The sequence below is a fragment of the Castor canadensis genome, chromosome 14 (assembly GCF_047511655.1).
Source record: "Castor canadensis chromosome 14, mCasCan1.hap1v2, whole genome shotgun sequence".
NCBI lineage: Eukaryota > Metazoa > Chordata > Mammalia > Rodentia > Castoridae > Castor > Castor canadensis.
The window spans coordinates 16,683,845-16,700,380 of record NC_133399.1 but is presented as its reverse complement, the minus strand read 5'-3'; the positions used below and the strand labels follow the sequence as shown (position 1 = coordinate 16,700,380).

General features: G+C 41.6%; 1 long non-coding RNA gene, 1 other non-coding gene and 1 pseudogene across 2 annotated transcripts in view; all 3 read left to right on the top strand.

The window, feature by feature from the left end:
• The window catches only part of LOC141416692 (uncharacterized), a 38,515-nt gene that overhangs the window by 2,977 nt on the left and 19,002 nt on the right, over positions 1-16,536 (top strand). The gene's annotated exons all lie outside the window — the stretch shown is intronic.
• On the top strand, positions 419-15,280 carry LOC141416691 (ankyrin repeat and SAM domain-containing protein 4B pseudogene; annotated as a pseudogene).
• Positions 780-943, top strand: LOC141416960 (U1 spliceosomal RNA). The gene has a single exon (XR_012441608.1). It is a non-coding gene; the product is annotated as a U1 spliceosomal RNA (small nuclear RNA).

Here is a 16,536-nt window from a genome sequence, read left to right as displayed (position 1 = left end):
GTACAGCAGGGCAGAAATGTCAAAGAATTAATGCCTCCACTGTGCAGAGCAGCTCTGAATCCAAGGGCCTGTGTGAGGCAGGACAGATAAGGGAAAATGATGCATGGGAAAAAGCAGCCAAGAATTCACAGATAAGCATTGTAGTAACAAACAACTTGATTAAAAGCATCCAGAAGCCAGGCACTGGTGGCTCACACTCAGCTACCTGGGAGGCTGAGACTGAAAGTATCATGGTTTGAGGCCCACTCGGGCAAGAACTATTCAGCTGCAGGAGCTGAATATGGGAGGCAACTTCAAGGGGATCTGAGTTGGCCCCAAATACTACCCCCTATGATAGGCATGGGGAAGTCAGACATGCTGAAAACACAGTATAGGAAGTCCACCTTATTTGCAGATTGAGGGAGGGAAGGAGGGAGGGAGGAAGGAAGGAAGGAAGGAAGGGCAAATCTTTCCTTCTGACCTTGCCCACTTGCCCAAATAATTAGTGTGCTCTGGGAACTGAGCAAGGTTATCTTAAAGAAACACACTTATCCTAGAGGGATGGGGAAAAAAGACTTTGGAAAATGACTTCTCTGGATACAAAAAGTGTTTACAAAGAAAAATAATGTATTGCAAGGATAGACACGTGCCTTGAAGGCAGCATCTGGCAGGACCCATCCTTTGTTTAAAGGGATGCTCAAAGATCTATGTCATAGTGACCCAAATTTAATAAGCAGACCAACCTTGAAATCTCTGGGTCTAACTGGTAAAATAGTGAAACAGGAAAAATGATTAAATAAATACATACCTGGTAGGGGAGATAACATGATCTGGAAAGTGATTTTCCCACGGTGAGGCTTATCCATTGCACTCCAGATGTGCTGACCCCTGAGATTTCCCCAAATGTGAGAAACTCAACTGCATAATTTGTGGTGGGAGGGGGGATTGCATTCGCACTCCCTCCTGAGTAAGAGATTATATGTATATATTAAATATGCCAGGTGTCACATCAAAGGGAACCACTTTTCCTAAGGTGAGTTGGAGCCAAATCCCAACTCCTTTTTCACCATAAATACCTGTGATGCTTGAATACTCATTGCACCTGTTATCAGATGTGCCCACATCCGTGTCTGGGTTGTATGCTATCTTTCTATCTTTGCTTTGCTTTATTAATAAACATTCTTGGTCTCTACCTTGATGGGTCCCAAAATTCTTTTTTGCCATAACATCACGATCTTTGTGCCCAAGGGACAGGCAGATCTTCTCTGTTTTGGAGATCTTCTCCTTGGAGCGTCAAAGGTTCCCGTAACAGGTGGACCTTGTTGACCAAATGCTCCAGTGCTCTGGGCTTTTCAGTGAATGTTTTTACATCACTGCCAGAATTTCCCAGTGCAGTTGAGCTGGAGTTGCCCACGGTGGTAACTTATTGGATACCACACCCTTTACTGGCCACCTACACCTCCCCAACCTTTTCTCCTCCCTACCAGAGTCTCTAGCCTGAACATGCCCAGTGTCATCCCATCTTGGAAGCTAAGCAGGGTCAGGCTTGGTTAGTACTTAAATCAGAGACTGCCTGGGAATGCTAGGTGCTGTGGGCTTAAAGCATAAGAATTTGTTTTGTTTTGTTGGTGGCACTGGGGTTTGAACTCATGGCTTTATCCTGGCAAAGCAGGTGCTCTGTCACTTGAGTCACACCTCCAGTCCATTTTGCTCTGGTTATTTTGGAGATGGAGTCTTAAGAACTGTTTGCTTTGGCTGACCTCAAACTTCAATCCTCCTGATCTCAGCCTCTCAAGTAGCTAGGAGTACAGACAGGAACCACTGCATGTGGCAATACATAAATTTTTTAATTAAAAAAAAGAGTTTCTTTGGATCATCTATCAAACATTTCAAACAAGCTTCTTGTTCAGTCTACTTCCAGGAGAGAGCCTGGTGCAAAGGCGTGTCATGAAGGCCTGTTTATGAATGAGTATAGCAACAAGGGTCACCCAGAATGTGGCAAAAGATATAGATAAAGACTCTTGACCCTCCTGGCTTCCTTTTGGACAGAAGCATTGCCTGACAACCAGAGAACTGGCTTTGAGAACAATGAGTGGCCTTTCTCCCAAAAAAGTTTTTGATCCATACCAAAGGCTGATGCACTCTTCCCCTTTTGTCATGAGCCTTTCAGATTCACATTTGCATAGAAAATCAGTTCAGAACTAATTTCTTCCATCTGAGAGCCAGGTCACTAGTCAACTAGGTTGGCTTTTAGCACAGGGTCACCATAAAAGAAAAAAATTTTTTCCTTGCGGGGTTGGAGATCAAGCCCAGGGCCTTGAATGTGCTAGGCAAATGTTCTACCACTGAGCTACACTCAGTGAATATATTTGTTATTGGTGATAGTATCTTATTATGTTACTCAGCATATTCTCACATTTCTGCGATCAAATGGGCCTTCTGCCTCAGTGTTTTGAGTATCTGTGATGACCACATCTGATTTCTCAAACTTTATTCAATTTTGACCTCAGCTAGGCACCGGTAGCTCGCACCTATAATCCTAGCTGCTCGGGAGACAGAGTTCTGGAGGATTGCAGTTAGAAGACATCCTGGGACAAATAGTTCTTGAGATGCTATCTTGAAAACACCCAATACAAAAAAGTGCTGGTGAAGTGGCTCAAGTGGAGGCATGCCTGCCTGGCAAGCATGAGGTCCTGAGTTCAAACCCCAGTACTGCCAATAAAAAAAAGATGACCCAAACATTGTATCCACATATGAACAAAAGAAATAAAAAAGAAATACAGAGGCTCTTTGAATTGCAGATATGAGCCACTGGTGCCCAATCCCCTCTTCCTTTTTTAGGTCACATTTTGTTCTATTAGATATGCATTTTATTTATTTATTTTTGCAGTACTGGGGTTTGAACTCAGGGCCTCCACCTTCAGTCATTCCACCAGCCCTATTTTTATAATGGGTTTTTTTTTATTGTTTTTGCATTTACTTACATGTTTATACATTATTTGAGCCACCTCCCCCCGCCCCCACCTCTTGTTCTCCAATTGTGTAGAAGAAAAAAGATAATAAGAAAAACATGATGGTTTTGCTAGTTTGCATTAAAGACAGCTATATAAGGAGATCCTTGTGTTGTTTCCATGCACCTGTGTATTACAACTCAAATTGGTTCATCTCTACCAGACCTCTTCACTACTTCATGGTCACCTTCCCATGGTGGCCTTGGCCAGTTTAAGGTTACTATATTTGCTCCTGTACAGTACACATTCAAGTTTTTGGTTTCCTTCCCTTCCCCTATCCCTCCTGTGTGTGGTCTCCCTTTAGTGTGCCCCATGTTTAATACTACTGCATTTGTTTTAGGTATACAATGTGCATATGAGGGAGAACATGAGACTTTTGGCCTTCTGAGCCTGGCTAACTTTGCTTAAGATGATGTTCTCCACTGGGAGTGTGGCTCAAGTGGTAAAGCACTTGTCTAGTAAGCACAAGGCCCTGGGTTCAATCCCCAGGAATGCTAAAAAAAAAAAAAAAAAAAAAAAAAGATGATGTTCTCCAGTTCCATCCATTTACTTGCAAATGACAAAATTTAATTCTTCTTTGTGGCTGAATAAAATTCCATTGTGTATAAACACCACATTTTCTTAATCCATTCATCTGAGGTAGGGCATCTTGGCTGTTTCTATAGTTTGGCTATTGTGAATAGTGCTACAATAAACATGGGTGTGCAGGTGCCTTTGTAGTAACCTGAGTCACATTCCTTTGGGTCTATGCCTATGAGTGGTATTCCTGGATCATATGGCAGATCTATTCTAGTTTTTTAAGAATCCTCCATACTGTTTTCCATAGTGGCTATGGAAATTACAATCCCACCAGCAGCATATGGGGGTTCCTTCCCCTCCACCCCCATACTTGCCAACATTTGTTGGTGGTGTTCTTGATAGTAGCTATTCTAACAGGGGTGAGGTGGAATCTTTGTGTGGTTTTAATTTGCATTTCCTTTATGGTCAGGGATGGTGGGCATTTTTTCATATTTTTTAAGCCATTTGGACTTCTTCCTTTGAAAATGTTCCGTTTAGTTCAGCTGCCCATTTCTTTATTGGATCATTGATTTGGAGGGAGTTTAGTTTTTTGAGTTCCCTATATATTCAGGTTATCAGTCCTTTGTCTGATGTATAGCTAGCAAATATTTTCTTCCATTCTGTGGGTGATCTCTTCAATTTAGAGACCATTTCTTTTGTTGTGCAGAAGCTATTTAATTTCAGTAGTCCCATTTGTCAACACTTTCTCTTAGTTGCTGAGCTGCTTGGGTTCTAATGAGGAAGTCCTTGCCTGTACTTATTGCTTCCAGTGTATTCCCTGCTCTTTCCTGTACTAGCTTCAAGGTTTCAAGTCTGATGTTAAGGTCTTTAAAACACTGAGTTGATGCTAATACAGGGTGACAGGCACAGATCTAGTTTCAGTTTTCTGCAGGCAGATAAACCACTTTTCCCAGCAACATTTGTTGAAGAAGCTGCCTTTTTTCCATCATATGTTTTTGGCACCTTTGTCAAAGATTAAGTGAGCATATCTGTGTGGACTCATATCTGGGTCTTCTACTCTGTTCCATTGGTCTTCATGTCTGTTTTTGTGCCAGTACCATGCTGTTTTTATTGCTATGGCTCTGTAGAATCGTTTGAATACCTCCAACATTGCTCTTTTTGCTCATATTGCCTTGGCTATTCACAGTCTTTTGTGTTTCCAAGTGAACTTTAAGGTAGATTTTTCAATCTCTGTGATGAATGTCATTGGGATTTTGACAGGAATTGTGTTGAATATGTAGATTGCTTTTGGTAATATAGCCACTTTTACTATGTTGATTCTGCCAATCCATAAGCATGGGAGATCTTTCCACCTTCTGTAGTCTTCTTTGATCTCATTCTTCAATGTTCTGTAGTTCTCCTCCTTGTAGAGGTCATTTGCATCTTTTGTTAAGTTTATTTCCAGTATTTGATTTTTTTGAGGCTATTGTAAATGGAATTGTTTTCCTATATTCTTTCTCAATCTGCTCATTGTTGGAGTTTAGAAAGGCTACTGAATTTTGTAAGTTGATTTTGTATCCTACTTTGCTGAAGCTATTTATGAAATTTTTCGGGTCTTTTAGGTATAAGATCGTGTCATCGACAAATAGGATTATTTTGACTACTTCTTTACCTATTTGTATTCCTTTTTGTTTCTTCTTCTTGCCTTATTTCTCTGGCTAGGAATTCCAGGACTATGTTGAATAGGAGTGGGGTGAGTGGGCACCCTTGTCTTGTTCTTGACTTAATAGGGAAAAACTTAAACTATTTCCCCTAAAGTATTATGTTGGCTACAGTTTGTCATATATAGCCTTTATAATGTTAAGGTACATTCCTTCTATTCCTAGTTTCCTCAGAGCTTTCATCACGAAATTGTGTTTAATCTTATGGAAGGCTTTTTCTTCATCTATTGAGATCAAGTGGTTTTTTTCTTTGCCTCCATTAATGTGCTGTATTACATTTATTGATTTTGCATATGTTGAACCATCCCTGCATCCCTGGGATAAAGATGACTTGATCTTTTTGATGTGTTGTTGGATTTGGTTTGCCATTATTTTATTGAGGATTTTTGCATCAATGTTCATTAAGGAGATTGGCCTAGAGTTCTCCTTTTTGTATGCGTCCTTGTCTGTTTTTGGGATAAGTGTAATACTAGCTTCATAGAATGGGTTAGTTAGTGTTCTTTCCCTTTCTATTTCATGGAAAAGTTTAAGAAGTGTTGGTACTGCTTCTTCTTTAAAGGTCTTGTAGAATTCAGCAGAAAATCTGTCAGGTTCTGGACTTTCCTTTTTTGGGAGATTCTATTGCTGCTTCAACATCATTGCATGTCATAGATCTGTTTAGGTGATTAATATCCTCTTGGTTTGATTTTGGATGGTCATAACTATCTAGAAATTTGTCCATTTCTTCTATATTTTCCAATTTATTTCAATGTAAGTTTTTAAAGTAGTCCCTGATGATTCTCTGGATTTTCTTGGTGTTTGTTGTTATCTCCCCTTTTTGTTTCTGATTTTACTAATTTGGGTCTTTTCCCTCCTCATTTTAGTCAGATTTGCCAGGGGCTTGTCAATCTTGTTTATTTTTTCAAAGAACCAACTTTTTGTTTTGTTGATTCTTTGTGTGGTTTTTTTGGTCTCTATTTCATTAATTTCAGCCCTTATTTTTATTATGTCTCTGCTTCCGCTTGTTTTGGGTTTTGCTTGTTCTTCTTTTTCCAGGAGTTTGAGATGTAGCATTAGGTTGTTTATTTGAGATCTTTCTGTGTTTTTAATATATGCACTTATGGCTGTAAACTTTCCTCTTAGGACTGCCACCAGCACCTGACTAGATATGCATTTTATAATACACTCTAAAATAAGTGCCTCCCGGGGCCTTCCATAGCTCAGCTGATAGAGCAGTAGGTGGGAGAGGTCCTTGTCCTGAGATCGCTAGGTTGAGCCTAGCTCAGAGGAAGCATGCTGGGTTTTTTAATAAAAATAAATTAAAAATAAAATAAGTGCCTCACTATTAAAACTAAAACTGCTGGGTATAGTAGTACATGCTTGTAATCCCAGTACTCAGAAGGCCAGAGCCTCCAGGAACCAACACTTCTGGCATCTTGATTTCTTGATTTGGGACATTTGTTCACTTGAACTGTGAGAGAATAAATTTCTGTTGTTTAAGACTACCAAGTTGCTGGATGCAGTGGCTCACACCTGTAATCCTAGCTACTCAGGAGACAGAAATCAGGAGGATCAAGGTTCAAAGCCAGCCCAGGGAAATAGTTCAAGAGAGCTTATCTCCAAAAAACTCATCACAAAAAAGGGCTGATGGAGTAGCTCGAGGTGTAAGCTCTGAGTTCAAGCCCCAGTACTGCATTAAATAAAATGGAGAAGTTAAGACAGTCCTAGGAAATTAAATACACTAACATTGGATTTATGTTGTCTAATTCCCCAGGTGGCAGCCCCACCTTGGGAGACCAACTAAACCCAGAATTTTGAAAGTCAGTAGTAAACTTCCAGTGACCTCCAGTGGGGTTTTTGGCAGGAGATGCAGTCTTTGGAAGGCTCCCTGATTTGCTCCCAGCATTGTGTGAAGAATGAAAGGGCACATGCTGCAGCTTCCAAAACTGGAATGTATTTCACTTATAACTTTAGACCTAGAAAAATGCATGCCTTTTTGTTTGGCAGTGCTGGGGACAGAACCCAGGGCCTCACATGTGCCACCCCATCAGGGCCTCAGTCTTGCAAGGCAGGTGCTCTACCCTCTTGAGCCATACCTCCAGTCCATTTTATTCTGGTTATTTTGGAGATGAGGGATCTCAAAAACCACAATCCTCCCGATCTCAGCCTCCCAAGTAGCTAGGATTATAGGCAGGAGCACCCCGCTCTTTTTGGTTTGGTTATTTTTGGGACAGGGTCTCAAGTTTTTTGTATAGAGCAGCCTGGATCATGTTCCTCCTATTTACACCTCCTTTACAGCTAGGATGACAGGCCCACACCACCACACCTGGCTTATTTGTTGAGATGGGGTTTTGCTAACTTTTTTCAATGGCTGGCCTCAAACCTCAATCCTCCTCATCTCCACCCCTCCAAGTAGTAGGATTACAGGTGTGAGTGACTATTTCCAGCCCTTCCTTGGCATTCTTAACTTATAGATGCATTACTCCAATCTCTGCCCTCTTCATTACATCACCTTCTCTGTCTCACGAATTCTTTTCTGACCCTCGTAAGGACACTTGACATTGGTTTTAGGGCTTGCTCTCATCCAATATGATCTCATTTCAAGATCCTTTCCTGAGTTCCATTTGTACAGATGCTATTCCAAAATCAGGTCACAATCCGAAGTCCTGGGTAAACATGAACTTGGAGGGAACACTATTCCATCCACTATAGTTGGACAATAGATTCTCTTTTGGAATTCTAAAACATAGAAATAGAGAAGCAGTTAGAAACAGGTGGAGATCCAGAGAGGTAAAGAATGTCCAGTTATGACAAAACAGAAGCCATGATTATGAACAAAAATAGGGTTCAAGAAAACCATCAAGAAGCCAGGCATTGTGGCATACACCTGTTATCCTAACACTCAGGAGGCTGAGACAGGAGGATCATGAGTTCAAGACCTACCTAGGCTACATAGTGAGTTTGAGGCCAGCCTGGGCTACATAGCAAGACCCTGTCTCAAAAAAATTTTAGAAAACCAGGCACAATAGCTCACATCTGTAATCCCAACACTCAGAAGGCTGAGGATCAAGAGTTCAAGTCCTGCCTAGGCTACATAGTGAGTTTGAGGTCAGCCTAGGCTACATAGCAAGACCCTGTCTCAAAAACAGTTTTTAAAGTGTCCGAGCATAATGGTTCACACCTGTAATTCCAACTTCAGGAAGCTAAGGGAGGAGGATTTTGAGTTCAAAGCCAGCATGCACTACTTACCATGACCCTGTCTCAACAAAAGAAAAAAAAGGAAGGGAGAGAGGGAGGGAAGAAAAAAGGGAGGGAGTGAGGAAGGAAGGGAGGAAGGAAAGAAAAGAAAAGAAAGAGGCCAGGTCCCAGTGGCTCACATCTGTAATCCTAGCTACTCAGGAGGCAGAGATCAGGAGGGTCAAGGTTTGAAGCCAGCCCAAGCAAATAGTTCATAAGACTCTATCTCAAAAAAACTCATCACAAAAAAGGTCTGGTGGAGTGGCTCAAGGCATGAGCCCTGAGTTCAAGCCCCAGCACCACCAGGAAAAAAAAGAAGCAAAGAAAAGAAAGAAAACTATCAAGGGCCTGGTTGAAAGTCACACAAGAGTCAAGAAGGCATCATCCACTAAATACTGGGGAGTGCTGGAGTTTATTATGATTGATGGTGGTAGTTTGTGTATCTGTATAAAACAGCCCTCCTCCAGCTCCTTAATATAGTCTTGGTAAGAGGACATAGGGGCCAATTCTTTGTAGAATTTTTTTAGCAATGCTGGGATTTGAACCCAGAGTTTTGTGCTTGGGGGTCAGGCACTTGAGCCGTGCCTCCCATGTAGGTGCTGATTCTACAGAAGGGCCGAGGGCAGCTATAATAAGGCAAAGCAAGAGTGGAGGCATCTGGTCTACCTAGCTTTCCCCACAGGTGTGGCAGGAAGATGTTAGCGTTAACATGACCAACCAGTTATTGCAAAGAGGTGTACATTTTAAACTTCAAGATTCAGCAACCTCAAAACAGGTCCCCCCACCTTCCATTTTTGCTTCTGAGATCATATTCATTATTTTCAGATATTATCCCATACTGGGTCTAAAGTTTCTCTCCCTTAGTCTTAGTAAGGTTTAGATCAACAAATGTTCCATGGTCATGTTCATGAAGAGAGTCTCCCCACTGCTACCTAAGAAGAAGCATCCCAACCCCTGATCCTACCCAAAAAAAGCCATAGGTTTTATCAGCAGTGATACCCACATCAACTTTTCCTTGTTCCCTTTGGTCATTTAAAAAGTCAGCCATGGTTGTTGTCACTCTAAAGACAGCCCACTTTCAGTCTGTTGAAGGTGTATTCCTTTCCTAATAAACTTTACTGTTACTTTTACTACATCTTTTGTGTCTTGCTTAAATTCTTCTCCTGCCTGTCGAAAGAACCAAGGTAATTATCAATGCCATTTTTCCAGTAACACTAATTACACCTCTATAAAGCTATAAAAAAAAATTTAAAAAAAAAAAGACGACCTCAGTGAACTAAAGTAGACCTGAATTTTTGGGGAATTATTTTTCACCTTCTGTGCCTAGATGACCAGGATTACATTCAAGATTTGTAAACGGACACAATAAATTAAATGTGCTTAATTAAATTAAACACTCAAGATGACCATAGGAGGCTACAGGATTCGGTGTCATGGCTATTTCAGACAGGAAAGTTCCAAGTTCAGTACTGTGAAGCTTTCTGGCTGTCTTCCAAAGCAAAAGACTGGGATGAACTTTGCCCTGGGGTGACACTCCTTGTCACTGATTAACCAGCTCTATAGGAAGGCTGCTTGCCAACTTTCTGTTCTACCTAGAAGAGATCTGGACAAGCTTTGGTGAGCAGAAAAAATGTCCACTCAATACCACCAATCTGTTAGTGATAGCCACCTAGAACTTCTGAAAGAGGCTACCAAGCCAGACCTGAATCTTTGCAATGAAGACGGCATAACTCCCACTCTGCTGGCAGCTACCATGGGAATTTGGAAACTGTGAAAATCATCTGCAGCACAGGAGGTGACCCCAATAGAGGTGACATCTGGGGAAATACTCCTTTACATTGTGCAGCCTCCAATGGCCATGCCCACTGTGCCTCATTCTTGATCAACTTCGCCCTAGATAATGACTTGCAGTCTCCACTGGATGCTGCGGCCAGCAGGGAGCAGAATGAATGTGTTGCTCTTCTGAATAAGGCTGCCACTGCCCAGAATATCATGAACCCCAGGAAGGTCACCAGGTTGAAGGAACCAGCTCAGAAGAATCCCAGGAGGCAGATCAGATAGTATAAAAAGCTCCAAGGGAAGCACCAAACTAAGATGACCTGCACCTATACCAAGGAGGACCCCAGGACACCTTCCTCCAGGTCATCCTTTTCAAATCCTTTTATTTCTGGTACATTCGGATCACTGCCTAAGGGCATTAAAGACACCCTCCTATTAAAATTCAAGAAGAATAAAGAAAGATCAGGGCAGGTGGGGAAGGAAGGCAGAAGTGGGCAGAGGAATGGAAGTATTTAGAGAGGAGGAAGAAAACTCGGGATTTCAAAGGGAAGCTCCAGTTCTCAGCAGAGGATGACAACAATGTGCAACATGAGTCCATTCTCAATCGTCCAGGTCTAGGAAGTATTGTTTTTAGAAGGACCAGAGTACTGAGCCCTAAAGACATCTCTTACAGAAAGAGGGAGTTGGGATTTAAAATATCCTGTGAATTTCTCCAAGGACAAGGAGCAACAGAGGCTAATGAAGCTGAGACTGATGAAGAAGCAAAGGAAAATGGCCTTGGAAGTGATCTACATTGAGATGAGGAAGAAGTGGAGAGGGAAGAATATGTGTTCATGCAACTCCCCTGGAAGTGTTCTTGCGGTCCCAGTACCTGGAGGAATGCCTTCCCATTTTCATGAGAGAGCAAATTGAGCTAGCTCTGTTGCTTTGCTTTGATGAGTACCTTCAGAACATACAAATCAGCTGGGGCCCAGAAAGATAGTTCTTAATGCCATAAGCAAAAGAAAGCAGGTGCTGCAGTAGTATGGGCAGCTGGTTGACACCAACCTCTGATGGAGAGTGTTGGTTCACCAGGGTGAGCCTGCAGCACCAGGATAAAGCTGTGGCCCACTGGAATCACTTGGACAGCACCCCCTCTCTACACAATGCCAGACCACTGAGAGTAAGCCTTAGGTTTCAGAGATGCCTTCCTAAGAAAGAGACCCAGACTCTATTCTTCGAAATAATTTATGCCTAGGCAAATAAGCCATCCCTGAAAAACTGAAGGAGAACTTGGAGCAAGAAAACAGCATTTCTCTTTGATTATCTGTTTGTTGTTTCTGAATAAAGAGATGGTCAAATGGGTGACAGAAAAGGGAAAGAAATTTACATTTCTAACTCTTGGAGTTTAAATAATTTCTCATCACACTAACCTACAGCTTATTTTCTGATCTGTATAGCCTGGATATTCTAATTGGTTCTAACCCGAGCTCCATGACTTTGCCTGTTGGTGGAGACCACATATCTTTACCGACATTGACCTGAGACTTGATGTACATCTTAAATGCATTTAACCTTTTAACAGATGTTTACAAGTAATGCGAATGGGTTTGTAGTACTCCTGCCTGAGAACAGGGATAGAGTTGGCAGGGAGGGAAGCTGAAGAGGGAATGTAGGGTGCCTTTTGTGGACTTAATTGTGTCCCCCACCTAAAATTCATATGTTGGAGCCCTAACGCCAAGGAACTTAAAAGTGGTGATTAAGCTTGAATGAAGTCATAAGGATGGGGTCTTAATTCCATGACTAGTGTCCTTATAAGAAGAGGAGGATATACCCAGGATGTGTTCACACATAGAAGAAAAGGTCATGTGAGAACCCATCAAGAAGGCAGCTGTCTTTCAGCCAAGGAGAATGGCTTCAGGAAAATCCAAATTTACCAGCATCTTGATTTTGTACTTTCAGTTCCAGAGCTGTGAAAAATATTAACTTCTGCTGCTTTAAGCCACTCTGTTTGTAGTGTTTTGTTATGGCAGCCTGAGCTGACTAATACAGTATATAAGCAAGGGGGTGGTAAAGGAGAGAAAAAAAATACCTGGCCTATTTTGTGATTTTTCTAAAAGTTAAAGGCCTCCTAAAACTTAAAAGGGGGGAAATCTGGTTATTTTTAGGGAACCCTGACTGTAAATTTTTACATTTTCATGCTTGTTGCATATATCTCTTTTTTGTTGCTTAGAACCATTGCTGCATGTCTGAATAAAATCTATGTTATGCTTTGGCTCCTAAATGTAGCCAAAGGCCCATATGCTAGACTTGGTTCCTAGCCCATGGAAGTATTGGGAGGGGTGGAAACTTTAAGAAGGAGGACCTAGCAGAAGGAAGTGAGGTCACCAGGGACATACCTTCTACCCCCAGCTTTCTGGCTGCTGTGAGGCAAACAGATTTCCTCTGTCACATGCTTCCACCATAATGTTTTGCCTTGCCACAGCCCCAGATGCAAGTGACCATGTACCAAAACCTCTGAAACCATGAGCCCAAAAAAACCCTTTCTCTTTAAGTTGATTTACTCAGGTATTTTCTTACAGCAACGAATAGCTGACTAACACAAACGTGGGTTCCACAGTATAAACTAGCAACATTGCCGCTGATAGTTTTTGAAGAGCAATCCTAAATCCAAAATGAAACCCCTACTGAGTAGCTATTCCACTGGAATTTTACAACCAGGCTTTTTTTCAAGTAGAATTTACCACTGATTATGTGTACAATTTAGAAACAGCTGTTTGTGTTCAGCTTGATTCCTAATTCACATCTGTTTGGTTTACTTCAAGAGGCAATGTGGAGGATGTAAGCTTCGGGATGATACAGGTGCTCAAATCTGTGGAACAGTTGATTGGCTCATTCTTTCCTGATGGAAGAATTGAAGAAGCTTGTCAGTCATTAGATAAATGTGTTATATTAGGGGAGAATTATGTTTGTAAATTCTGTTTTGTTCTGGAGTAAGCTGAAATTATACTTGTCTCAAAAAAATAAAAATAAAAATGCAGCCTTACCTGAGTGCAGTGGCTCACACCTGTAACCCTAACTCTTCAGGAGGCAGAGATCAGGAGGATCATGGTTAAAGACCAGCTGAGGCAAAAAATAATCACAAGACCCCATTTCAACTAATAGGTGGGTACAGTGGTGTGTACCTTTCATTCCAGGTATGTAGAAGCATAAATAGGAGGCTCTCAGTCCAGGCCAGCCTGAGAAAACAATGAGATCCTATCCTGAAAATAACTGAAGTAAAAAGGAATGGGGGTATGACTCAAGTAGTAGAGCACCTGCCTAGCAAGCCTGGTGCTAAGTACAAATCCCAGTATTGCAAAAAAAGGAAATAATATACAGTTTTTTAAAGGCATATAATTTTTTTTTGATTGGCAGTACTAGGGTTTGAACTCAAGGCCTCACACTTGCTAGGCAGGTGCTCTGCCATTTGAGCCATTCCACCAGCCCTTTCTGTGTTAGGTGTTTTCAAGATAGGATCCCACAAACTATTTGCCCAGGCTGACCTTGAATTATAAACCTCCTGAGTATCTTGGAAAACAGGCATGAATCACTGGCTAGTTCAGAACTCTTCATCCTTCTTCCTCTACCTCCAGAGGGCTGAGATCACAGGCCTGTACCACCATGCTAGGCCTTTTTTTAAAAAAGAAGTGAGTATCACAGTCACCAAAAGCTAAGGGAGGTATAATGGGGACAGAGTTTTGGAGGGGATCCTGTTTTTTCTCTCCCTCCTTGTTAAAGTGAGCTTTTTCTCTTGCTCCCTGGTTATTACCAAACCTATCTGGGGTTAACTGGGGGTGACTGGAGGTTCAGAAAAGATGTATGATAGAAAACACACAGACAGAAAGTGGGTCAAGTGTGTTGGGTGCTCAGTTGGAGATGCAAAACCTCATTGCTATTTTTCTCTGTCTTTATTCTTTAAGGCCTTACTCTGCAGCTCTTTAAAACCTTGCTTCTAAAGTCTTCTTTAAAGCCTTGCTTAAAACCTCTTTCCTGAGACTCACTCTGTCCCACGTTTTCTCTTATTTTATCTTTAGCTTAATTCCTCTTAAAGTCTTTTGCCCCAGGCTTGTAGCTTTTCTTTTCTCTCTTTAGCTTTCTCAAAGCCTCAGTGCTGAGACTTGCAAAGTCTCGGTCGTCTATCTTGCACTGTCCCGTGTTCTCTTTGGCTTTTCTTTAGCTTCTAAAACCTGTGTTAAAATTCTTTCTTTGGCTTTCTTTTCCAAGGCCTATGTTAAAGTTCTCAGTACAGACTTTCTACCAACCCCTCTTTACCCATACTTTTCCCTTCAGAAATTTCCCTTTAGCAGTTCTTCTCCCTTCAGTAGTTTTTTTCCCTTCCAAAAGCTTCCCACACCAAAAAGCCCAAAGCAAAAGAATCAACCCAAAGCCCAAGCCAAGGCCCCAAAAAATCCAAGCCCAAAAAGCCCAAGACCTTCCTTCAGTGGGCCTTTTATGAACAGTGGAAAACAGCTTTTCTGCTTTTTCTGTTTCAAGACCAGGGCTGTGTGCCTATCTCAGCCTACAAATGAAAGCAATTAAGCCGCATCTCACCTGCTTATGTCCAGTTCTAATAGACTTTTCATAATCTGCTCTTCTCAGAGTTTAATGGGGATAGTTTCAGTTTTGCAAAATGAAAAGCATTCTGGAGATGGATGGTTGTGGTAGTTTCACAACATTAGTCATGAATTTAATACCATTAATGGGTTTGATGGTAAATTTCACACCGTGATTGTTTTGAGCCACAATTCTAAGGCTTGAAAACAAAAGCAACAAGGACAAACCATGCACAAAATGAGGAGGGAGCCAGGCATCGGTGGCTCACACCTGTAATCCTAGCTACTTAGGAGACAGAGATCAGGAGGATCACTGTTGGAAGCCATCCCAGGCAAATAGTTCTCAAAGCCCTATCTCAAAAATATCCAACACAAATAGAGCTAGTGGAGTAGTTCAGGAGGTAGAGCACCTGCCTAGCAAGTGTAACTCCCTGAGTTCAAACCCCAGTATTGCCAAAAAAAAAGAAAAAAATGATAGATCTAGAGGAGTTCGATCCATAAAGAGAGCACAACTTACCAAGGGTTGGAGGGGGGTGGGGGGTGAGGGGTGGGGGGTGGAGGATGGCAAGTAAGTGTTTAGGGATTCAGGTTTCTATTTGAGGTGACAGAAAAAAGTTCTGGAAGTAAAGAGTGGTGATAGTTATTGTGAACACACTTAATGTCACTGAATTGTGTGGTTAAAATGGTAAAATCTGTCATACTGGGATTTAAACTCAGGGCCTTGCACTTGGTAAGCAGGTGCTTTACCATTTGAGTCACTCTGCTAGCCCTTTTGTTTTTCATTTGTGTTTTAGATAGGGTCTCACACTAACTTTTGCCTAAGCTAGCCTCAAAAAGTGATCCTCCTACCTCTGTCTCCTGAGTAGCTGGGATTACAGATGTGTGCTATAATGCCCAGCTAAAATGGTAAATTTTATGTTATATATTTTGCTATAGCTTGGATCTCGAATGTCCCCTAAAGAGCCATGTGTTAAAGACTTGGTCTCCAGGGTGACCAAGGTGATTAGGAGGTGGTGGAACCTTTAAGAGGGGGAGTCTTTAGCTATTAGGGTCATGCCCTTGAAGGGTATACTAGGATTTCAGTCCCCTCCTCACTCTCCTTGCTCCCTGGCCATGAAGTGCTCCACCATGCACTCCCCATCATGGTGTGCTGCCTTACCACAGTCCAAAACAAAAAGCCAATCCATCATTGACTGAAATCTCCAAAATTATGAGCCAAAATAAATCCTTCTCTCTTTATAAGTTGATTATCTCAGGTATTTTGTTATAGTGACAGAAAGCCAGCTAACACATTTTCTCACAATGTAAAAATATAGGCTCTGAATATTATTTATCTAGAGTAATAAACAAAAGGATCCCAAATTAAGGGACAGTTTACATTCTTCAAATTAGAATTTTGATCTGTTCCCAGGCAGTATGATTATCTCACTAGGTACTGGGCAGTAATGGTCCCCACAACTCTCAGTGAGCCTCCCAACTGTGAGAGAAACAACAGGTGCTGTATGGTGACCTGGCTGCCAAGCTAGGACATCCTGTATATTAGGCAGGCTGAATGCTTTTGCAACTCACAATGTGGGTTTATGGCAATGTAAGCCTATTCTAAGTCAAAGGTCATCTACAAAAATACTTGACCAGACCTCTTCAAAACTATCAAAACACACAGACCAATGGAATAGGCTAGAAGATCCCAGAAAAAGCCCATGCAGTTACAGCTATCTGATTATCAACAAAATGTGTAAAAATACACATTAGAAAAAA